This window comes from Pleurodeles waltl, chromosome 6 (assembly GCF_031143425.1).
Source record: "Pleurodeles waltl isolate 20211129_DDA chromosome 6, aPleWal1.hap1.20221129, whole genome shotgun sequence".
NCBI lineage: Eukaryota > Metazoa > Chordata > Amphibia > Caudata > Salamandridae > Pleurodeles > Pleurodeles waltl.
This window is the reverse complement of record NC_090445.1, coordinates 464227848-464254071: the sequence shown is the minus strand read 5'-3', so window position 1 is coordinate 464254071 and position 26224 is coordinate 464227848. Positions and strand designations below refer to the sequence as shown.

The window sequence follows — 26224 nt, the reverse complement described above, 5'->3', positions numbered from 1 at the left end:
CTCTAAGCTATGTTACAGAGTAGTATCCCCTACTGTGCAACATGTCAAAAAACATTATCAAAGCCAATAAACATTGCATAACTGATTCTTCCAGTGAGGCAGTTGTCATGGTTGAGACGTTCCTAATCGGATTAGTTTACCCAAGCATGCACACAATGACCTAAAACTGATTTATGCCTCAGTCTCCTCCACTCTTAGACTGTTTCATTGGTTTGAGACTGTTCCTGCATAAACATGTTCCTGTGTATGCAGTGGCTGACCATTATGTTTCCCTTTTCATTGGTTCATTCATGGCTTTGTTTTTTGGGGTTCCCTTATCTTCTAACCTCCTCCTCATCCTTCTGAAAATGCAACTAAGTTGCGGGCTGAGGTGAGCGGAACATGAGAGGAGTGCTGGGATTGCCCAGAGTCTAACACAGCTGGGTTGGAGCAATATTAGTGCACATGTCGATTTGGCTGTCCTAAGACAGCCGTCCAAACCGACATTCGCACTTACAGTGCCCACCATTCCTCCTCTCTGCCATGGCTTGGCCCCACCCTAGGTACCATTGGCTCAGCCAGTCGAAAATGGAATGCTAATAAAATTGTTTTATCATTATTTTATTTTTCACTGACTGACTCTGAGCACAGGGGTGACGCTTCTCCGCTATTACGCCAGAGAAAAGTGGTCACCCTTGTCCAACTGTACAAAAAGTTGGATGTCATTGCATTCATTAGTACGAAGCAGCTGTGTCCCTTGATGACCCTGTACAGTGTCATATACATAATAAACAGTAAGCAAAACAAAGAGCAGCGTTGAACTCTGCATCTGACATTATGACCCTTGTTGGAGTGTGACATTTATAATCAATATTAACATGAAAAGCTTGCAAAATAATGTATAAATGATGCTGCATAGAAAACGTGGTAGAATAAATATTAATGCACGCATTTGAAATGTGCCCACGGGGAGTGGCCACCAATGTATACCATGACTAATGAAACTGACTAATAATGAATTAATAATGTACTCATGTATGATTCTGTATTAGCACCATGAATTATGTATTAAGGTTTTGCTAAATTAATCACTAGGCCTTACTTAGCAAGGGTCTGGGCCTAGCCGCCTGGTCTCATATTAAATGTGTTTTCTAACATACAATGTGCTGTCTTCCTGAAGGACATGAAGCTGTACTTTTCCAGAAGCTAGAGATGTGTGTGTAACTGAAGTAAATTGTTTCTCATGACACCCGATTTGCTCAAGGAGACATTCTTGATGAATGCAACAGTGTAATTTGCAACAGGTACAAGGTCGCCTAAACCAAGGGAAGACAATGGAACTACTGACTGGAATGACTAGTGTAACTTTTCCTACCTGACATTCTACCTGTTGAAGACGTCAATCACGGGAGCCAATAAACTGCATGAGAACTGTCTTAGGTGAAAATTCTACTAAGGTGGGCAACAGATTATTGAACAGAGATAACGATGCACCAAATATTGCCCAATTGGAAATTCGAGACTTGTCCGGCAACTTTAATATAACAACGTGACACAAGGAGAAATCAGCCATTCTTACTCTGCCATAACCGAGCCAATCTTACTCTGCCATTACCGAGCCATTCTCACTCTGCCATTTTTGAGCCATTACTCGTCTTTAACCTACTACTATTGAAGCCGTTATTCTTCTTAGCTATCCTGAGAGACTTTGTCTTTAGCTGTTAGATACCCTAAACCATCCTCGCCTTACCCCATGCCTGAATTGCACTTCTCCTCCTTATGAGGGAAGAGCCTTTTGCTATGCCCTGCTGAGCCTTACCTGCTTATCCTGGCTGATGGCATATCGACTGCTGTCCTGGGACGGAGACTGTCACTGTATGCTGCCACTTCTGGATGGGTAACTATCTGATGATGAACTGAAATTGTTTGCCTTTTCTTTCTAGGTACCAAGTGCTCTTTTGACAGAGGCCATAGTTAGATGTTTTCTAAATTCATGTTACTAAATTGTTTTGCATGAAGCCCAACATGCTGATGCTAATTCGAGGTTAGTTAAGGAATTTACTAAATCGGGTGCAAATAGACAAATGACTGAATCTTTGCTGTGTTGAATACTGTACTAATGATACTCTGCTAAAGTTGATTCATGTTGACATTGTGCTTTGTTAAGATGTTCCAGATTTTTGCTTTGATAAAGTCTTATTCAAGTCGCCATATTTTAATGCTTTTGATGTGCTTATTGATATTGAGACTAATAAACATGCCATAGAATTGTAACTAATAGGGAATAAATATCTTAACCTTTACTAGATTTGTGTGATCATTTATTGGTTGGAAGGTCATGGTGTTTCATCCTTATTGAAGTGTATTGATAAGTAGAATTGATTAGTTACTGTGAATATTGATGAAGTGATTGATCTATTGATTGAAATGCCAAATAGCTATCTCGTCCTAAGGAGTCCCCTATCAGGGTCAAAAGGTTCATTGGCCTAAAACGAGTCCCTGTATAAGTAAAATTAGCTAGGTCGGGACGCGTTATCACCCTCAGATCTAAATGCTGTGGTCAGAAAAAAAGAAGGCAAACCAGCTTTCCACTTTGGCGCAGATGCCTAGTTCTTTTAGTCTCAGTCTAAGAATGGCATGATCAGCCTTATCAACTGCAACAGAAAAATGGAGTGATAACACGGCTGCCGTGTCACCTTGATCGACTACTGTTCTTTGAGCATCCATAGTCAAGAATAGAGAAGATTCAGTTCCTCTCCCCAATGCGAAGAATAGGTACCATAGATCAACGTGTCTGTAGACACTAGGACATCTGAGAATTGAGCTGCTCCAAATGTTTGCATTATTTTCCCAGACATGAGCATTAAGGTGATGAACTGATTAGTTGTCAACTACTCGGTAGTCAAAATTGTTATTCTTTTTTTAAATAAGTGAGACTATTCTGTTTTTTCTGGTGGCAGGAACTCTTTCGGTTGTGAGGGGTGTTTTAGATGCCTGCAATTGTCTTTACGTATATAGCACAGTGCTTAATTTGTGCTTGTTGCTTCCGGTGCTGAGCACTGGGCATTTACTTTAGAGGGCCGGCGCTTAATTCTACTGCCTCAACCATTTGCTGGGAGCAAAATACACATTTGGGAAAGACGGAGGAAGAGAAAAACGAAAAAGCGTCACAATGGGAGAAGGCAGAAAGCTGCAAGAGTGAGCTGAAGGGGCGGGAGTGGCTATAAATGGATTAAGGGGCCCGAGATGGCTTCAGGATTTGGCTGCCTCAGCATTCCGTGCTCGCACATTTAACTGCAATAGCTGCGTGTTTCAGAGGAGAACTCTGAGCACTGGCACGTTTTTATATACAAATTAAGCACTGATATAGCAGCAAGAGGGTTGAGAATTGTTTGGAGTGGGGGAGGGGAGAGATACGGCACATCAAGAGAGGCCGATTTGCAGACCATTTCAGGAGGAATTAATTGAAAGGGTGTGCCGGTGGCAGGAGTGACAGCGCTGATTTACTGGATACCTGATTGCGCATTTTTTGTGTCTTGGTATGTTCCTTGTATTTTGGCGATTAAAAATCCTTCCAAGTTCATCGCAAACTTTTTTTGCAATGAGATGTCGTCTTTGTCTAGAGAAATTGGAGTAAGTGAAAGTGTTCACATTGTGAAAAAAGTTACCAAGGTGTATTGCTATCGTTTAGAATTCTGTTGCTCAAGCAAAGTGAATTCCCCTTAGCCAGATAGACTGTATTAACTGTCAGTTGTATTGTATACATTCGACAGTGCTTTAAATAGGCAGGTGCTGTCCGGTACTGAGTACCTGCACTTCTTTAATTTGAAAGGTAGAAGAGTACCTGCACTGTTCAGCACTTTAGCAATACATTGAATGAAAGAGTACCAGCACTTCTCAGTAGTAGCTAGCAGGTACTCTATATTCGGAGTACCTGCACTTCTAACATCCCATTTAAAACACTGCATTCGGGCCTTTGAATCAGAGAAAGCGCGTTTTTAGTTAATCTTTGCGGTGATCTGTAGGCATTCTTGACTTTGTAGACTCTTAATTGAGTAGTCTTCATGAGAACTGCCTTGTTTAACACAGACTGTGTCCTGTTGTAAAAACGTTCCGCACTTTATTAAAGTTGGAGTTGTTTTGTCGCTGTGATCTAAAATTAAGGAAGAACATTCAATTAATTTTAGACAATATATCTATCGAGCCTTTAGTTATTTTGAGACGGGCAATATGTTTATTGAAGAAGCACTTAAGAGAGTGGGGCGGTCCATGTTTGGGGGAGGGTGTCTAAAAAGGAAGTGTGACTTTCAATGTGGGTTGTACCCGTGACTCAGAATTCTGCTTCACATTCAGGCTGAAGTAACCAACAATGAATACCTGGTAGATTTTTGCAAAATCTGCCCAATGGCCTCAAAGATTTGGTCCATTTCTCTGGACCCTGAGTCTGAGGGATGACAAGTAACCACAAAAGTCAAGGTAGTGTCTGCTTTCTGCTTCCAAACCACAGTTCAGGAAGCAGAGCGGTCTGACACCATTTATGGGTCTGAAAATCTAGTCACCATAACTGAAGATCATTCCATCCTCCAAGCCCCTCTGGAATTGTTTCACTGAACAATGTTTTACATTTCACACCTTTATTTTAGGTGTTAAAAGCACAATTAAAAATGTGTTTGTGTCTGCATTTCTTGGTGGATAATGCCCCGAAAGCCCCCCCACAAATTGTTAGCCTGCCCATTAAGTTGTAAGAACACATAAACTGGGTTGTCACTTGAGGACAATTGGAGGTGTGCCATGGTGAGTAGTGCGCTTAACAAATTACTGATAGATTGACTATTTAACTCAAAGGCACCCAGCATGAACGTTTCAAAGCCGCTGCTAATGAGAAACCTTTTTGATGGGAAAGAAACCTTTCCACGACCTTTGTGCCAAACAGCATTCATTCGCATGCCTCTGTATTATTGTTTTGATTGACCTTTCTTTTTGTCATCAGGCGTTTGTTTTTGACTCATTTTCTCCCTTTTATTCCATGTGTATTTATGTTCGTTGTCTTTCTCTTTCTGTCTGCAGTTTCTTCTCCCCACCGGTATAGAGCATCACATATTCATTTTAATAACCCCACAACGTTTTTACTCTTTTTGATTTTTCTCTCTTTTCTTTTTTCTACCATTTTTGTCTTGCCTTTCTTACCCATTGCATCGCCCTCCTTCCTTGTGGTCATTTTTTGCATCACAACACTAGTTTACTGTTTTTGAATCCACTTATCCACAAACTCTCACCTCTTGCAGTTCATTTTGAGTTACATTTCTACTTTATTTTGATTAAACCATTTCTATGCAGCGTTTCAAACCACGTTCTCTCTTTTTAACTTGTATCTCTCCTTTCATTCCATTTCCTTGTATGCAATTGCTTATTTATTCATTCATCTCCTTATCAATTTATCTTTTCTAACTACTTGCCTTTGTTGAAGTTTCTCTCTCTTTCAATACCCCCTTTTTCCTTTATAAGTAGATTTTGTCTCTCTTAAATTTCCTCGTACTGAAACAGCAAAGTGCACCAATGGTGGGGCACACACAGGGTCGGATTGGGACTCAAAATTGGCCTGGGCACCCAAAAGAAAGTGGCCCATATCTGTGGATCACCACCTTTCATGAATCAGTGTGTCATTAACATCTTAGACTTATTTAGGGGAGAAATGTGTGGTAAATTATTCTTTTTAAAGTTTTGAAGACCAGTAGCATCATCCAAGACTGGAAACACTTATTCCAGTACATACCACCCTCCAGGGACAGCCTTTGCTCAAAAAGCGCCCTGGGCCAAATCAAATTTGGGGCCTGTATGTTCCTCCCTCGTCGATTTCCACCCTCCCCTCACAATTCAATTCCTACTTTTTCTTAGTGACGTATTTAACACTACCTTCATTAAAAGATCCCTAGCAGCTGATGTTCTGGACCAAGATCAAGGGTAGGAAAGGGAGCATTATTGGGTTATGAAAAGTCTATGTCCTGCCACCTTCAATGCACCTGACCTTGTCTTCAACTCTATTACTCTAGACGATCTTAATATGGGGTGTTTTGTGTTCACTGGCCAGTCAAATCCCAGCTGATCACCTTGGCAGTGACCAACCTCTGAACACACAATTCCTCCACCCTGAACCACCTGTTTATATGCTATATTAGAGGTGAGAAGTTTTGGGAGGGTGGTGCCTTTCTGTACCTACCGCTATGGGCAGTCCCCTGCATGCCAATGCCAAAGGCTGGCCCTATGCCCAAATCTACAGACAGGCTGGAACCCCAGGGATGCATGGGATTGGCACCCCAATACCAGATTTGGCATGGGGGGACAATTCCATGATCTTAGACATGTTACATGGCCATATTTGGAGTTACCATTGTGAAGCTACATATAGGTATTGATCTAAATGTAGTGCACATGTGTAATGGTGTCCCCACACTCACAAAGTCCGGGGAAATTGCCCTGAACTATGTGGGGGCACCTTGGCTAGTGCCAGGGTGCCCTCACACTTAGTAACTTTGCACCTAACCTTCACCAAGTGAGGGCTAGACATATATGTGACTTATAAGTTACTTAAGTGCAGTGTAAAAACGCTGTGAAATAACGTGGACGTTATTTCACTCAGGCTGCAGTGGCAGTCCTGTGTAAGGATTGTCTGAGCTTCCTATGGGTGGCAAAAGAAATGCTGCATCCCATGGGGATCTCCTGGAACCCCAATACCCTGGGTACCTAGGTACCATATATTAGGGAATTATAAGGGTGTTCCAGTGTGCCAATCAGAATTGGTAAAATTGGTCACTGGCCTGCAGTGACAATTTTAAAGGTAGAGAGAGACTAAGCACTGAGGTTCTGATTAGCAGAGCCTCAGTGACACAGTTAGGCACCACACAGGGAACACATTCAGGCCACAAACTTTGAGCACTGGGGCCTTTGCTAGCAGGGTCCCTGTGAGACATATAGAACACACTGACAAATAGTATTTTCACTATGAGTACTTGGGATCTGGCTAGCAGGATCCCAGTGAGACAGTAAAAAAACACTGACATAAACTCACAAACAGGCCACAAGTGAGGGTAACAATGCTAGAAAGAGGCTACCTTCCTACACGTAATATTTATTAAAAGTTTGACTTCAGCCCTGAATTGAATTCAAATAGCTAGAAAAATAGTTGTATATTCATTTTTCTAGCTAGTCCCATTCTTGAGATACAGAATTAGGAGTTTAATCTGTACTCGGGTTTTCTGCATAGGACAACATGGCCTGCCACAGTGAAAAATAGCTTTTGGGTGCTAGTTACCATATTGGCATGTTAACATTAAGGCCATAATTTTGACCCTTGCCGTCTTTTGACCACCACATTATGAGTGTGTCGGGTTGGCCGCTGCCAACCTGCCACATCTCCACTCATACCGCCATGGCGGTATGAACTGCCGAGCCGGAGATGTACATCTCTGACCCGGCGGTCCACAGCAGACCGCCAGCGGCATTATGAACCGGCCTAACGCCATGGTTTCCGCAGCGGTAGCACCGCCATGAAAACCATCGGCTACCAGTAGATGGCTCCCTCACCCCCATGCACCTGACACCCCACCTCCCCTACACACACATAGCGCCCCTCACCTCCCCTACTGTCACAGAGCCCCCTGCATACATGCACACATACACCCACATGCACCACGCATACATGCGTTCACTGACACTTCCATTCACCAATTCACTAACACTCATCCATACATGCATTCACTCACACATGCTCACATGCATTCAGGCACACATGCACACATGCATCCAAACACACATACTCACACACATACACAATGACTTGCAAACATTTACTCACTTCAACATTCATACACGCACTCACTCACATGCATACAACCACACATACACCACAGCACTCACAGTTGCATTCACACATTCACACACATTCAGACACACATGCAGACACCACACACTCACACACAACATCCCCCACCCTCCCACCCCACTCTCCTGTTAAATGCCCGACTTACCTTTTCTGGCGGGGAGGTTGTCCGGCAGGGAACGGGAAGGGGCGCTACTTCCACTGGCAACCCCCGGCCACATATTAATGGTCTTAATACGGCTGGCGGTGTCCTACTGGCAGGGCAGTGCAGATGGTAGCACTGCCAGGCAACACCGGCCGTCAGCATGGCTACTGCTGGATATCTGCCCTAAATGAGGCAGAAATCCGGCAGTAACCATATTATGGCAGGCGGAAGATCCCCAGCTCTAGTGGTCTTCTGGTCCCCTTGGCTTTGGCGGTCTGTGTTAGAGACCGCCAAAGTCATAATGAGGGCCTACATTTCTACATGTCCTACTTTTAAATACCATGCTAGGTGTGTTGTGGACTACAAGGCCTACATAGGTTTGACTTATTAATATTTAAAAGGAAGGGGTTGGTCTGTCAAAAGGGTTTAGTTTCAGAGGTCAAATTGCAGCGTTTAAACTGCCACAGTCAGGCCACAGTGGCAGGCCTAAAGCAATGGTCTGCAATGGCACAGTAGTGGATGGTACATTAGGTGTTGCAGGCAACTAGTGACTTTTAACTTACATTTTGTAGCAAAGTCTAGGGACTTATTGGTAAGTTATATATACACCAATTAGGAATATGCTAATTCAACCATGTATAAAGGGGAGCACATGCACTTTACCACGGGTTAGCAGGGTTAAAGTGCACATAGCTGTAAAGCCAGAAAAAATATAGGGTCCAGCAAAAGGTGAAAAGTACAATGATCCCAAACAGAAAAGGTGGATTTCCTACATCCAGCAGCTGGTTTACCTGTGTGATCTGGGGTGTCCTGGTATATTATTAGAATGAATGTTCTTGCACCGTAGCAAAGGGGCTGAACGTGCTGATCCAGAGTGTAATATTATCTTACGATAGCGCAGTGGTTCCTGAACCACAGGAGGGATTAGGACATAATGTTGTCGAGGTTTCTACATTTTAGTTCAGTAACTCTCGCCCCACAGCAGGAGTTTGGGCATAAAGATCCACAGTTCCTAGTGTAATGCTGTTTGGGGGAGGGGAAGCATGGACAATCAAGTACATTAGTATAGCAATGGTTCCTGAATGATAAGAGAGGGTTGGACATGGTGCTCCACGGTATCCTTTACAACGCTGTGGTACAGTACTTTATGATCCACCTCTTGTTAAAAACCTATGATTACATTGGCTGCAATGGGGTGGATTAAGTGAATTAATGGCTCTAATGGCTCAAACCTTCATATAAAGTGTATGATTCATAACACTAAACCACAACTCGGTGAACTGATGTGGTTGGCAATTGTCCACAATTGATTCTGATGTTTTATAACAAAAACCCCTATGCATGACATGTACTTCCTATTTATATAATTCACATCTGCATCAGAAGCATCGTAGTGATGTGTTCTCTGTGGAATGTTCCGTAAAATGTGGTATGTTCTGCAGAACAGTCTGTTGAGTGAATGCGGTCTACTTTCTGCTAATTTGTGGCACTTATTTCTAGTGTCTTTATTTGTGTCTCTCTTTATCCATGCCTGTGGTTGTGTCTTAGTTCCCATTCTTGTATTCTTTTCTTTGCCTCTTTTTGTGTTTGAGACTATCAGCCGTTGTGTATGTTTTTAGTTTATCACTCGAAGGATCAGTACATGTCTTTTGCTCCCGTTATCTATCTTGCATGGCAAAAGTGTGCATCTCCTCTGCTTGGAGTCTGTGTACTTTTTATCCAGTGTCTATAACCCCATCACCGTGCTTCTCAGTTTAGCTGTTATCCTTGTGCAGTGTCTTCTTTGTCCCCCCTGTTTGTGTTTGATAGAAATGGTTCTGTCACAGAGTCTTCTGTCATTGTAAGTCTCTATCTCAGAGTTTCCATTACCGATGTTTTCCTCTCCGTGTCTCCCTCTCCCAATGTCTGACTGTCCTGTTGCCTGCTTGTCCCTCCGCCTCCTAGTCCAAGTGTTGCTCAGTTTCGGTGTGTCCCAGTTACATTATCTCCATCTCCCAGTGTCTGTCTCCCTGTGTCTTTCTGTTCCAGGTGTGCAGACAGACACCACACATCCAGGTTCTCCCACTTCCTTCCACGTCACGTTTAAATAGATGTGGGGCCCGAGGGGGTGGGTGTGTGTGTGGAGGGCGGGGTAAGAGGGTTACTATTTCTTAAAACCAACCAACAGTGAACTTTGTGGGGCTACTCCCATGAAAAAATAATAATATGGAAGGAAATAGCGAGGCCAGACTCGAAGGTGACCCTTGGAAGCCAAACATTATGTGTTTCTGGGTTGCGGCCCACCTCGTTTCACCCGGGTCATGTTGCCGGAGTACTCTGAAGAAATAGAAGAGTTCAAGGAAAGAACATATCAGAAAACAAAAGTAAGAGAACGCTGAAGGAAAGGTTCAGCCCCATGAAAAAACACACTTAAGCGGATTTTCACGCAGTTAGAACTCTCAAAAGCATGGTTTATCGGTCTAGAATATCATTGATCCCTGTCCGACTGTCTATGTTTTCTTGCTCCAGACTCCGTTTCCCTATACCGGCGTGCAGGGTTTTTGCAGGGGTATCTGTGGTTTCCTCGACCTATTGGCTGTTTTTCATTGTCTGTATTTCCTTTGCTGTTTCCACTTCATCAGTGCACTGGGGAGGTCATTTTGCCAGAGCAGGTCTATTGTGCCCACCATGTGTTTTCACAACCTTCTTGCAGTTGCAGTGCTTCAAGGGTGCAGCAGTTCTATTCGAGTTCCCATAACTTAAAAGTAACACTTGGGAGTATTCTGATAACTTCGTTGGCAGAATGCCATTCATTAGGGCCGTGGGCTCGCAACCAGCTGCACCACAGGTTTCAGAAATGTTAGTTATTGGCCAGAAGCCTATCTGTTCACATGGCAACCTGGTTCGCCTCTGTGGTTAATTTGATTTATGTATCAACCTCCCTGCTGATTTCCTAATACTTGGCAACTGATGGCGGGTGCAGCTATATGAGAGCGTAAATCAAAGTCAGTCTTACTCCACTCCCTTCCCCCACTTCAGAATTCTTCACATTTCTTTACAGACTAAATAATCATATGACATCACTAGAAATTCAAACAATATTGTTATTTAATATTATTCATATTTTTATATATTATTTTGTAGAGTTCATTGAAGTTGCACAGGCCATAAAGTTCAATATGCACGTACATGTAGGTATTTGTAAAGCACAAATCTAGTCCGAGAGCAAAATAGTGCAGCCAAGCACGCAAACCGTTAGTTACAATTCAGGGTCCTGTTTGATTGGTTCAAAGCCTATCATTTACACGGTAATCAGAATACCTTGTCCTTCTGAAGTATTTACATGTAAAAAAGAATAGGTCTAGTATCGTCATCACTGTTTTCCTGAGTACTAGGGAGATGAAAGAACTACCACTTCAAAAGTTTAGCCTATCGCAGCATTGAAATGTTAATGACATAGAGTCCATGGCTTAAAGATGGACGGATGGGCAACCAAATGGAAGGCCAATCACTACCTGAAAGACTGCCTCTTTACACCGATTTGTAAATGTAACTTCAGAAATTAGGCAATGCCCTGGACTAGGCAATGACCTGGACTGGGATCACAACCAAAAAACAAGTCTAGGGAGCTATATTAGAATGATTCAATTGGAATCTTACTAGAGAAAGCATCACTCCTGGTTGCTAAGAGAAGTCCCTCTAGTTTTGAGACATCATTCAGTCAGGCTGTGGTTTGAACTGCAAATGCTTTAAAATGTGGTCTGCCATTTGGACCTGCCAAGAGACTCCCGAAATGCCCAAGTTTAATTTCCAAGACCCTAGAATTTCTTGGTAAGTTCAAATCATTTGAAATAAAGCCATACATTATTGACGTATTACATGTGGTGAGGAGGCAGAACGTGGCTGCATTCAAGAGGCTGTCCACCATAGACACTGTTGCAACACCTCCAAAACAAACATGCTGAAGTTCAGAAGGTGAATGAGCAATAAAGGTGCCTTTAAATTGTGTTTTGATCTTGTCATCTTTGCTGTGCTTCAAAGACAAAGGTAAAAAATCTTCTGATAAATTGTTGCTTATTCTTTTAACATGGAGCTTAGGGTTTACTTTCTCTGACTTCAAAGTGAGAGGATTTTGTAAACTGAACTAAGTGACAATTTTGCTGAGTTACAGGCTGTAGGATGGCATTTTAGGATGAAGCCTACCCAACCGCACAGTTGTCTTGTTTGCTGAAGACATCTTGGGGACATTCAGATAGCTTCCCTGGGAATGCATTCTGCCCATTGCTTACTGTTGACTTTGTGGTTTGTAACTTGCATTTGTTTGCTTTTTATTTGCTGGCTCTGTTTGTTTTAGGCTGTCCAGCTTGAGTTTGCCCAAACCATGTTTATTGCATCTGTCTGAGATCTCACTTTCTGTAAACAGGCCTATAAATCTGTGTTAAAAATCGGGTCTCTAGTTGGCAGGGGTATGCTGCCTGTCCAAGTAGAGACCACAATCCTAGTCAGGGCAAGTCACAACACAACCTAAATTATCCTGTGCTCACTCCCCGGTAGCTTGGCACAGAGCAGGCAGACTTAACTTAGAAGGCAATATGTAAAGTATTTGTGCAATAACTCATACCGTAGCACAGTAAAAACAGCCCAAAAAGACTTCACAACAGGTTAAAGAAATAGATTGTGATTTTATAATTAAAACAAGACCAAGAAGAGAAAAATCCAATACATAGATGCTGAGATCTGCAGTTTTGAAAATGTAGGTAAAAATAGCATAGAGAAGCGCAAAGCGCCAACTGTGGTTATCTGGTCGTGCTTGACCGGGACAAAGTCACAAGTTCAGGATGACCGCGAAGGAGCGCGTGTCGGCTAAAGGGACCCACTTGGGCCCACTGAACGCAGTACCTTAAATCCTGATGGGCAGTTTGTGCGGCGTTGCTTGGCCAGGCTTTGCAATGTCCGGTTTTGAGAAGCTGTGTGGCGAGGCTCTGGGGGGATTGGCGTCGCTTTGCGTTGATCCCGGGGAGCTGTGCGGCAAGGCTTTGCAGGATGTCACCCCACCTGGCCTTGAGTCCAGTGAGACTAGCAGCAGTGCAGTGAGGATTTGTGAGGCTTTGCGTTGCTTTGCAGCAGTTCCAATGAACACTGTAGAAAGTAGAGTATCTTAGGCCCACTTCCAAGGCAGGGCACACTCACTTGTAGACTTGTAGAGTCCAGGCGCAGAAGGTTCAAGTCTTTGATGCCCCTGAGTCTTGGAAATAGAAGGCAATCTAACAAGCCCTTGGAAATCAATTGTGGTGGGACGGCAGAGTCCCTCAAGCAGAGTCAGGGAGCAGCAGGCAGCAGGGCAACAAGCAGAACAGCAGTCCTTCCACAAAAGCAGTCCAGTTGAGTCTGGTGTGCAGCCCAGTAGTCCTGACAGAGTCCTGACAGAGTCCACAAGTGTCTGATTTGAGAGGGTCAGAGCCCCATGTGTATACCCAAATATGCCTCTGAAGTGGAGGGGACACTTTAAACAATGGTTGTGAAATGCACCAGTTTCCCTTTCAGACCAGGAGTTTCCCTTTTCATCCAAGAGATCTGTGGGGGATTATCAGTCATTTGTGGGGTGTCAGGCCACTAGCCTTTTAAAGTGTAAATAAGAGCTATTCCACCCTTCCTGTCCAGGAAGATCCATCAGTATACAGATGAATGCAGATGCAGCTGAGTGTCCTGTGTTTATGGCTATCTGGATGGAATGCATCAGAGTATCTGTCACCCAGCACAGACCAGACGTGGATTGGAGACAGGCTGTAAGGCCCAGAGAGCAGTAAGAGCAGAGAAATGCCTGCTTTCTAAAAGTGGCATTTCTGAAATAGTAATGTTAAATCCGATTTTACCAGTTTTGCAGGATTTCTCACTACCATCCAAACATACCAAACATGCCAATGTGACCACTTTCAGATCAAAAATTACCATTTAAAAGTATATAAGGGAATTCTAATGCTAACCTATGAGAGGAGCAGCCCTCGTAGTAGTGAAAAATGAAATAGACTGTTTGTCACTACCAGCGAACGTAAAACATAAAGGTACATGTCCTACCGTTTACTTACATAGCACCCTGCCCAATGGGCTTTCTAGGGCCTACCTTAGGGGTGGCGTCTATGTAATAAAAGGGGGGGTTTAAGGCTTGGCAAGTAGTTTTAAATGCCAAGTCAAAGTGGCAGTGAAACTGCACGCACACGTCTTGCAATGGCATGCCTGAGTCATAGTTAAGGGGCTCCTTAGTGGGTGGCACAGTCAGTGCTGCAGTCCCACTAGTTGTATTTAATTTACAGGCCCTGGGCATATTAAGTGCCCTTTACTAAGGTCTTGCAAGTAAATTAACTATGCCAACTGGGTATGAGCCAATGTTACCATGTTTTAGCGAGAGAGTACATGCACTTTATCACTGGTTAGCACTGGTAAAGCACCCTGAGTCCTATACTCAACAAAAACAAAGTCAGAAAAAGAGAAGGAGAAAGGAAAAAAGTTTGCGGGAACCCTTCAGAGAGGGCCAATTTCCAACAATCTGGTTCTTGTCTTTTGGCTAAGACCAGTCAGCAACCAGGGCTACTAAGGTTTTCAGGTGCACCTCTAAGGTGTCCTTTGGGTACATTTTAAAATAAAACTCACAATCGCACCAGTATTGATTTATTAGACTGAGTTGTTTGATACCAAACAACCCAGGGGTCAGAGAGGCTATCATGTGGCTGAACCACTCCACTCTACGCCATTTCACTTCACTCTGAGACAGTCTACTCTACGCCACTGCACTCTACGTCAATGCCTGAGGGACATCAGGATGAACAAACCTGATGGCACAACCTAGCTGGCAGAATGAAATGAGCAACACAAAGCAACATGTTTGGCTTTTGCCCATCAACGGCATGGCAGATGTTATCAAGGATCACTTTGACCCTTTCTGATTGATGAGTAATAGTGAGTTTATAAACTGCATGTGCACACATTCTTTGTCCCCAACTCTTCCTCTCTGTAAGCATGTAGCACACCATACTGTTTATCCTGAAAATCTTCTCTACTGTGACATTCAAGACCTCCTTGATTGATGATGGAATTTCATTGAAGGGCCATTTCTGACGTCCCACATTCACGTGGCTATGCTGCCCTGCCAAGGGTGCTCATTTTCACCATTAATCAGCATGACTGCAGACATGCAGGGTTCACTTATCACTTTGACTTACTTGGGCATCCATTTGAATAATATTTCAAATGTAAGAGAGGTTATGAACTAATCAGACCTTGCCCTATGATACTGGATTATCACATTCCCAAACTGGTATGGCTGGACCTTCTTTTGTCAAGACACAGAGTGTGCTCAGACCACTGCCTCCAACTGCTTTATGTCTGGACATAACCCATCCATTCAACTCCTTTTTGTAGAAGTTATTGCAGGAAAAATGACTGTGATCCTTAGAAAGGTTTTGAGGTTACCCTTATAATGCTTATGAGGAATTTATGTTGATAAGAGTGACTATAGAATCAGTCTGTGAAGACAGTATGACCACACTGGCAGAGGTCCTACCACTGACCTATTGTTAGCACAATGTTCGGTCCTCTGCTATTTCAGAAGGCCTAGAATCCAATGATATGTCTACCTTTTTGTTGTCCATTACATTGGAACTCACAAAACCCTCTTTTTACTTTCATAGAGCCAACAGAATCAGTTCCAGAAACACTCTGAAGGGTATTATACTGAGATCTGTGATAGCATATATTCTAAACCACCAGCAGGCCATCCAAGCAGTTCAGAAACAGAGTGGCCTACTTCTATACAGAAATCACAAACTCTTTGTAGCAGCTAGATTTCTCGATACAAATATGAAAATAAATAATTCCTTAGCACTCTGTCCTCAACTCTACAAGAGGAACATCAGACAGAGACTGTTAGGACCATCTTCTACATGTATTAATATTGATGGGAAGACTTAGTAAAGTTATGAACCAGTGGATCTGTTGTAGTTCTTGGAAATGCATTACAAAAGTCATTACAGTACACATTTCTAATAAATAGGTGGGCCCAATGGGGAGCAATGTGTTCACCAAAATCAGCGCTCTAAGTTCTAAACTCAACATAGATTCCAAACACACCTCCAACACCGCCAATGCCTACTTTCTCTCCACCTTCTCTAGAATCAACATTGAATTTATGTCCACCTTGTCTAGAATCCTTCACAAATTCAAGTCTACATGGATGGTGATTGTAGGAGACTGGAAACTTATTCTGTACCCAATAATAGACAGGTTTGACCCATAAACAAGATCAACATGAGCATCTGGGGGATGCAATGGAAGATCAAGGTCTAGGAGACCCCCAGCACGTGTCCCACCCCAGAGATAAAAAATCATGAGTCTGCGGTAAATATTCAAGGAGTGACTATTTCTTTACTTCCAGTTCAGTCTTGAAGGTTATCTACAGTTGCCCTACTCTGAAAGGACAGATCTCTGATGATTTGCCAGTGCAGCAGGACTTAAACTAAGTTATGTCGCTCCTGCTTTTAAAAGTTAGATAACAAACTTATCCAGATACAGACCACCGACAAAGAATGCTGCTCTATTGGCGCACCTAGCCACTTATCGAAACAATCAAGGGACCAGGATCCTTGTCAAAAACTATGTGGGCTGCCAGGAAAGCAGCCATATGAGGCCAAAACATGAGTGATTCGTCCCTGAGCAAAAGTAAACCTAGATTTGAACAATCTGCTATGTAAAGGGGAAGGGAGATGTAACTAGCTGTTAGAATGCACACCCATGTTTTGTTGAAATTGATTTTCATGGCCTCTTCAGGAAAATTATAAGGACAATGTTTATAATCCCTATATAACCTTTGTAAAACCTGGATAGGATTCTTTTCTCACATAACCTGTCAAAGGAGGAACCTTTGTCTGTGATACTCAAATGCCCACAATTGGTTTCAGTCACTCCAGTTTCATATGCATAGATTATCAAAGGATTACCCAAGCCCAGATCCAGCTACTCAGAAACACATCGCCCACACAAGTGCCCATCTACTCGAATAAAGTCAAATGTCATCAAAGACAAGTCCACCTCCATTTGTGCTATTTACAGAACTATTTCTCATAGATGTGGTGAGATGCTGCTGAAAACTGTACCTGTGCACCAAATATTTTCAGACCAGGATGACAGAAAGTGAACAGATGGTCACCTGAACATCCAGGATAAATTCCTGCACCCAGCAGAGGGAATAGGATCAGCATAGATAAAAAGTTACTTCTGTGGTTCCTAATTTTTTTCCTGCTGAATACAGAACTGTAACAGATTTGAGAAGAACCAAAAGTAGGATACTTTTTTCTCACTAGAGCAACCATTGCAGAAGCTGAGACATCTGGATGAACAAGACTGTATGGTGGGTCTGGAATGTTAAATCATGAAACTGAACTGACAATCTGTTTTAGCCAACATTGGCCTTTTACTTGAAACTCAACTGCAATATCCGTGGGTCTTAGTGCTGTTTATTGGAGTGGGCTAAGTATTTCTGAGACAATGCTCCTTGGTCTGTAGTAATTTATTGTCTAACTCATCTGCTATACCAAGGCCCAGTTTGACACCTAATCTCTTTACTGTATAGCTTGCTTGAGGTAAGGAACAGTGTCAACAATGTAATATTTTCTATGATATCGGCTGGTTCAGAATCTGATCAAAAATGTGCTTTCCTGTCCTCATTCAGATCTGACCCACAGGTCAAACTCTTCTCTGCCTCTGGAATTCCAAAGGCCTCATAGGCTTTGTGCCCGGTCATCTTGAAATTGCCGACACCCAGACCTATCACAGACTGCTTTTTGCCCCATCAACATACCAGATTGCTGATGCCCTCAGCAAATAAAAGCAATGGGCTCATCACCTATTAGAATAACAAGTTATGTTTCAGAAGATTTTTCACAGGAGACTGCCTTACAAAGAGAAGAAATGCTTAGCACAGCATCCCATACTGCACAAATCCGACATTAGAGTTTGCTTGTAGAAACAACCACCATGCTACTGTCTAAAGATGGGAAACATGAGGAAATCTTTCTACCTGAAGAAATGGAGGCCTTCCTGGATGCTTTCAAAACTTGAGCCATGGCCATATCTCAACCATTGTCATTTGCAGAGAAGCTGATGAATAATCCCCCAGAGCTGCTGCGTGCATCAACTCTAGTGGCAAACAGCATCCACTGGAACAGGAAACATTGGATTCTTTTAGAAACAGATGAGCTGAAAAAGAAAGGGCCAGACAGGGTCTCCTGACAAGAGACAGAAATAATTGTTGGTCCCTCCGAAAGCATGAGTCACCAAAAAAATAGTTGTGGCCTGCTCTCTTGAACTTTTATTGATCTACACTGATAGACTAGGCCAGGCTTAGCTGTCTGTGGTATGTGTGTACTAATCTGTACTGACATCATCATAGACGACTCTCCATCACTATCAGATTCAACTTTTACAGTGCTTACTCCACCTTTGCTGTGAAAAACATTATGAGGTCAAACATATCCCCCATTCCAGACAGGCCTGGACCAATTTTATTTTCTATTTAGTGTTATGTGGCATCTTAAAGACCATTGACTGAATTCTGTATGGCTTAGATTACTTGTATTCTACATAGTACCCGATTAAATTTCTCCAGTATTTCACAAGAAACTTTCCTATAAAAATGGTAACCAGTGGGATAATTTTGTATGTGCAAGTGTGCTCAACTCTTATAAAAGTGATAACGTTCCTGATACACTTGCCCGAATTTATAAAAACATTGATAAACTCTATCTTTTCCCTGCTTTTTAATACAAATTATGTACTTTCTTTTTAACAGCTTATTACTTTTTTTTAGGTCTGGCCTGAGAACCAGCTTTAGGTGTCTCTTCAGACTATTGTGTCTAAGAAAAAGTATGTTTTATACTTTATATATGGGTACTTTTTCCTATTCCTCTTCATCCATTAGTCTGTTCATTTGTCATTCTCTCTTTGGTACCGCCCTCCACAGCATACAGCATGGGGCAACGGGACAGCCCACTTTAACCACTGGCTCTGTCTGACTGTGAGGGACTGCTCGCCAGGTCCTTAATAATTTGGAGGGTTGGATTATGCCAAATAGCATTTTGTCACCCTCTTAAGCAGGCGTTAGAGCAAAAAGAGGGATGGTCGATCAGGCCTTCTGTTTGACAGTCTTATGGAAGTATACTAAACTAACTGATGACCATTTATACATTGCCTCCATGGACTTAGGAGCAGCATTCGATGTTGTTCCAAGATCTCTCCTATGTGGAACACTTCAGTCTATGAGAGTTCTACCTTCTTTTCTCAACATCACAGTGAGGTTTCACGAGGAAAATTACGCGCAGTTCAAATAGGGCAGCAAGGGCTAGTTTACGGAACTCGTCCCTGTCAGAGGGGATGTAAGATAAACGTGTATTCTGGACACTATGCTTTTTTCAATTTATACAAATTATGTCATTGACCATCTTAATGGCTATGTCATGTAAGTTAAATTGCCTAACAGTCCGTGCATTATTGTTCACCGACATTACTATCCTGATCGCCCGGACCCAGGGGCTTGGAAAAGGGATTGGCCTCTTTTCAACCATATTCTGCAATTAAGGGTTTGCAAATAAACACCTGTAAGTCAAAGATAATGATCTTCAACCCACATAAGAGTAACAAAGGGAAAATCAGACGGGGAGATAAGGTGCTAGACAGTGTTGCTAGTTCTGAGCATCTGGGAATCCAGCTTGACAACAGACTTTGTGGGCATTCACATCTAGAGAAGAGCAAGGCCACACTCACCTAAAGAACAGTTGTAATTTTGAAACGTTTTAAGGCGGTCCAATCGAGGGCCATTTCACCAACCATTGAGGGGTACAGGGCCAAAGGCCAAACAGTAACACTTTATGGTGATGAAATCTGGGGGTACTCATCTGTGCCCATCTAGCTGTTCAAGAAAATAATTTCTTAGGATCATGAAGTAACCCCCGGGAACCCCTTTAATTCCCTTATTCATGGACATCACCCTTAAACGCATTGAGTTCTGTGCTATACTGAGACCTCTCTATTGTTGGATTATGTTGAGGGCCACTGTGGAACTGCGCATAAATAGGGGAGTCTTAAAGGAGATATTGTCTTTGGCCAGTACCTGTAATGTTCCGTGGTTCCAACACATTTGTCAATGGTATTGGAAATTGAATTTAGATGATTTATGGTATAACCCCGTATTATCAACGAGAGTTTTAAAGGGATAGATAAAGCAGCATTTTGAGAGTATATCCAACTTTTCTCTGGACACCTTTGCTAATAGGTTTACACTTTCACAAGCCATTTCCTATGTATGAAGCATATTTAGATTCTATTCAATCACCATTGGATAGATCCTTGTTTATGAAGCTGTGTTTGGAGTTCTTAAAATCAATATGCATGCAGCCAAGTGGCGCATGGGCTCCGATAATGGGGCTTTCGGTGATCTGTGTACCTATTGTGCTGTTGAAAATATTGAACATGTTCTGCACATAGACACATGTGGTTTACACCTCTGTGTCGTACCTTGGATTTCTTAACTTTTTAACCAGCACATAGATTATGTTTAACCACTACTTTGCCTTTTATTGTCTTTGGCCTGAGCATATTGTTGCATATTGTATGCTTAATTAGAAAGGTGAAAGGTAACCAGTGTTAACCCCTTTTAGCACATGCTGGGGGTTTGAACTGATGTTTTTTTTTAAAAGTATATATATTTTTTTTATGTACAAATAAGTTTATTTGATGAATGCACTTTTTGATGTATTTTTTTAATGTTATTTGTGCTATATGTATTTGATGCATCATTAATGATGGATTATTATATACTTATGTTTGGGCACATGGGCAATATCCTCTATAGATTCTAGTAGTAGCTTTTTTCTTTTTAATAGTTGGATGACTTAGCAGACCGAATATTAGAGTTTTGCCACTGGAATGTGCTTTAACACAAATGCTCTGTGGGTTTTTTGTGTTTTATGACTTCCCGTATTATGATGCATTGTGTTAATGAATTATGTTACATTGCATCGGATATTTATGTACAGCTTTTTAAGGTTTTTAACTGAGATAAAGTATTTTTCATGATGATGAGTGACTGCATTTTGCTTGTACAGAATGTGCACTTTCTCCATAAATAGTCACTGCCAGTGCCAAGGTTTGAGACCCAATAGCCACTTTTAATATAAGAACAGGGGCGGCTCCTTCACTATTGCGAATGAGAGTCACCCCACTGGCTGCGCCAGAAGCAGAAAAATGAAACAATGGATTACTATCATGCTAGGTTTTGCGTGAAAGCAGCACAAGGACTGCTGGGGAGCCTGTGCTGGTGTCCCAGCAGTGAAAGCTGGGACACCAGAAGAAGAAGAGCATGAGGCAGCAGGAGGCAGCAGGGACGGATGCAAGGTAAGTGCGTTTTTTATTTATTTTTATTTTTACCTCATCTCTATCCCCTGCCTCCCCCCCCCCCACTTGAGTTATGCAGCAACCGCCGCTGGAAAAAAAAAATATTTTCTCCTATGAAGTATGCATGTTTTTTTCTCTTGAGAGGACCCAACAACTTTTCGAGATGATCACTACTTTTTGTTTTCAAAAGCTCAAAAAAAAGATGCCAAGAGACGCTTTGGAACTCAATCTTGTTATGCATTCTAATGCTGCGCTGGCCCTCTTATGCGTTGCTCTAAGTGAGTAAAATAAAAATACCATTCTGACAAAGGAATGCCTTCCCTAATATTTCCTGTTCAGCACTGTTCTATTAGACAGATGGGAGGCAAATAACTCCAGACCGCCATTTTATTTTGTGACATATTCAACATTCATCGAAAGATATGGTGTTTATTTACTGGCAGTGGCCCTGGACGCACTTGTATCCAGAACTATGTTTATTGTTCAAGCCAACATTCAGTGCAAGGCATTTCGAGGCATTATGTCACTTGAGAGTTGAGTATCTTTGAAAACTATTACTGCTATAACTTAGTTCACATCTGTATATGGGGAACTGGAAACAAAAGCAATACTTTTCTGGAATGTCTTCTTTAGTAAAGAGTATTAGCCATTCGTTAGGTCGAAACCAAAACCTCTTGTGGGCATTCTGAATGCCTCCCTGGGAATGCATTTTACCCATTGATTACCATTGGCTTTGTGGTTACTCACATTTTCTGGCTTTCTACCTGCTGCTGTTATTTGTTTTAGGCTGTCAAGCATGTCTTTGTCCTTCCAATGGAGTAAAGCGTGTTTAGCATGGCCTTCTTGTAATCTTCCACCGGACCCACTTTCTGTAAACAGGCCTTTACATTTTATTCTAATTTTGTCACATTCACTGTGCGATTCAAGACAGAGGTCAAATGTTGGGGACTTTCATATTTGCTTTTCTTTCTCTGAATTCAAAGTAAGAGGATTTATGAGACAATCTTGGCAGGTACTGGCAAAAAAAGTTTGTTTTCTAGCACACAACAAAATGTAAACATCTGTAAATGACCTGTGCAGAATAATACAGAATATATCAGAATTAGGCAAGAAAAATGAAGCACACTTTTTTGTAATTCAGAAGTGTTGTGAAAACAAATAATTTAATATGACCAAAACAAATCAGTACACTTGGTGATTCCATTTCCACACATTATCATTTGTGCGCAGTATCAGTAAAAGTGGTTGTGCAAATGTATGGTCATTTACATTGAAAATGTATTGTCTGTAATGTCAGTGCACTAAAACACCATGCATACTCCCCTTTAAGCAACTCCACTCTCCACTACTCCATTCTACGCCACTACACTCTACAACACTTCACTCCACTCTACGCCACTCTAGTCTACTACACTCCACACTACAATACTCCATTTTACAACACTGCTCCAATCTCTGACACTTCCCTCTATGCCATGTCACACTACACCATTTCACTCTGTGACACTTTATTCCACTCTACGCTGCCCCACATCACTCCACTCCACCATACACTAAGGGCCAGATGTAGGAAAAAGCCAAATTGCGACTTGCAATTTGCGAGTCCGTGCGACTCGCAAATTGCAACTCACAATTTGGTATGCAGAAAGGTGTCTCAGACACCTTCTGCAACTCGCAATGGGGTCGCAAAGACCCACCTCATTAATATTAATATTAATATTAATGAGGTGGGTCGCATTTTGCTACCCCATTGCGAGTATGGGCACTCACGGGGATGGTGGCCTGCTGGAGTCAGCAAACCACCATGTCCGTGACTGCTTTTTAATAAAGCAGTTATTTTTTTTTCTATCTGCAGCCCATTTCCCTTAAAGGAAAACGAGCTGCACTTAGAAAAAAACCCGAAACCCTTTGTTTCGGTATTTTTTAGAGCAGGCAGTGGTCCATTCAAGTGGATGGTAACTGCGATTCCATTTGAGACCGTTTTCACGGTCGCAAATGGAATTGAATCGCACTCCTATTTGCGAGTCGGAAATGCATTTTGCGAGTCGGATCTGACTCGCAAAATGCATTTCTGCATAGCAAAGAGGCTTTTGCGCCTCGCAAACGGCGTTTTTCACTGTTTGCGAGGCGCAAACCCTTTGCTAAATCTGGCCCTAAGACATTTACTCCACTCTCTACACCCCTCCACTCTGACACTGTACTTTATTCAACTCTACGCCACTCTGTAACATTTTACATCACTCCACTCTACACATTTCATTCTATGACACTCTACTCCACTCTACAATACTTTACTACACTCCACCCTATGCCTCTATACACTACTCCTCTCTATGACACTTCACTCTAGGCCACTCTACTCTACTCCACTCTGACTCTTCTCCACTCTAGACCACACCAATCTGACTCTACTTCACTCTCCACCACTTCATTACACCCTACTCCAAGCCACTCTATGACACTTCACTCTACATTTCACTCAATTAAGCTTTGTCTCTCGTCTCGCATTCTAGCTCCAGGACACTCGGGATCATCTCTTACAAATAACACCGGGACACTCATTGAGTAGCTGTTGCGCTCTAAGTATCCCTCAGATAGATAGATTGTTTTCTAGACCCACACCCTAACATTTAAGTGCATTGGATTTCCAGGCACTACCTGTGTCTGATGGATCAGGTTAATTTATATGGGAAATCGAAATGCAGAGTGTAAGTGCTTATGGTAGGGAAATATACCCTCAGCATTTTGTATTCAGAGAAACAAATTATTTTTCTTGTTTATATGGAAGTAGAAACTGAAAAGAATAGCTACACTTTATTTTACTGGCATTTGTACCATTGGATTGTTTAATGATGTATGATGCTTTATCCTGCCAAAGGCTGTCATTATTGTTTTTTTTCATTAACTTGAATGCAATTCAAATTTTTTTCTGTTTATTCAGTGTCCCAGTATATAGTTTAACTATCTTTGAACATTTAAATTATTCCTTCACCTTATAGTAATTCAAACCTAAAAAGTACCTCATCATTGCATCAATAAGAATCATCTTTTCCTAGGGTGTATATTAAGGCCCTCATTATGACCTTGGCAGTCTTTAGACTGCCAGGGTCATGGTGGCGGACAACAGCCACATTACGACTGTGGTGGTAGTGCCACGGTCGGACCACCAGCACTGCCACTTTTCCGCCATAGGACGGACTGGCGGTGCTGTGAGTCCTAGTCCGCTGCAAGCAGTGCTGCCCTGGGGATTACGACTCCCCTCCCCACCAGCTGTTTCATGGCAGTGGCATCACCATGAAACCGGCTGGCAGAGACCGGGTGCAGGGGGCCCCAGGGGGCACATGCACTTTTCATGGGCAGTGCAGGGGCCCCCCTTTCCAGCCCCGTAGCGATTTTTTTGTGTCTGCTTTGCAGACAGTGAACATCGCGATGGGTGCTGGTGCACCCTACGTCCTACAGCATTGCTTCTGACTCTTATTATGAGCCGGAGACAATGCTGTAGTCTGTACTGTAGTCTCCAGCCCGGTGGTCGTTACCTCCGTGGCGGTCAGTGTGGTACATTGGCGGTTTGGCTTTTGCCAAACCGCCAATGTCATTATATGGCGGTATGAACCGCAATCCTGTTGGCGGTACAACCGCCACTATAACACCGACTGCCAGGGTAATAATGACCCCCTAAATCTTTTACATTAGAATAAAGCATGTAAGAATTATCAATAAGTATGACAGATAAGGACTAAAGTTTACTGGCCTCATTACGAGTGTGACGTTCTGCAGAACACCACACTCGTGGTGGTGGTCAGGACAGCCGCTGTTGCCATGGTCCAACCGCCACATTACAACCCTGGTGGTCAGGCCACCAGTGAACTGCTAGCACCTCCAGGATCCATAATCCTGGTGGCCTGCGTGGCAGAGATCATAATCCGCCAGGGCAGTGCTGCACTCAGCTCTGCAGATTACGACCTTGTTCTCAGACAACTTTTTCATGGCATAACCCTGCTATGAAAAGGCTCACGGAAAACAGGTGCAGGGGGCAACAGGAGGGCATCTGCACTTCCCATGCACTTGGCATGGGCAGTGCAGGGGGCCCCCTGCCCAGCACCATCGCAATGTTCACCGTCTGCTTTGCAGACAGTGAATATTGCAAGGGTGCTGGTGCACCCTATGGGCTACAGCATTGCCGCCGGCTCTATTACAAGTTGGAGAAAATTCTGTAGCCTGTTTCCTACTAGGCCGGCGGATGGAAACTGAGGTTTCCATCTCCTGAATTAGCAGGAAACTCTTAATAACTCTAACTGGGTAGTCACCACCCTGATGGGAGTTTAACAGATAGACTTTTCTGTCCGATAAGCTCGAAATGAGGCCCTAAATGTTTACTCAATGAGTATAAGTACAAAAATATATAAGCTGGACCATCAATCAATGAAGCATGTAGGCATATAAATCAGAGAATAAAAGAACTACACCACACCAACACCGTTGCATTATGGACCATAATGCATAGCTTGTTTTCTAGCCATTAACATTTTTCTGCGAACAAGTCTCTTGATTGAATATGCAGTTGATGCTGTCCATTGTAAATTTACATACTGAAGAAGTGTACTATTATTCATGATGTGCATACTAGTAGACCCTGGGCAAAACCTCCATCGGACCTGGGAGGTCTGGAAGGCAGCCCAGCCGACTGATATTGTTTAGTGTTAAAGGAGATGACTAGAGATAGTGTTTCAGCTTGTTAGATTTTATAGTTACTGTGGATTTGCCTGTTATTTTTCTAAAATGGCCTTAAATAACACAATGACCTC

At 42.6% G+C, this 26224-nt stretch overlaps 1 protein-coding gene across 1 annotated transcript in view; it reads left to right on the top strand.

Annotated features, from left to right (window-relative positions):
* LOC138299901 (C4b-binding protein alpha chain-like) overlaps nucleotides 1-26224 on the top strand; it is a 552670-nt gene that overhangs the window by 32519 nt on the left and 493927 nt on the right. The gene's annotated exons all lie outside the window — the stretch shown is intronic.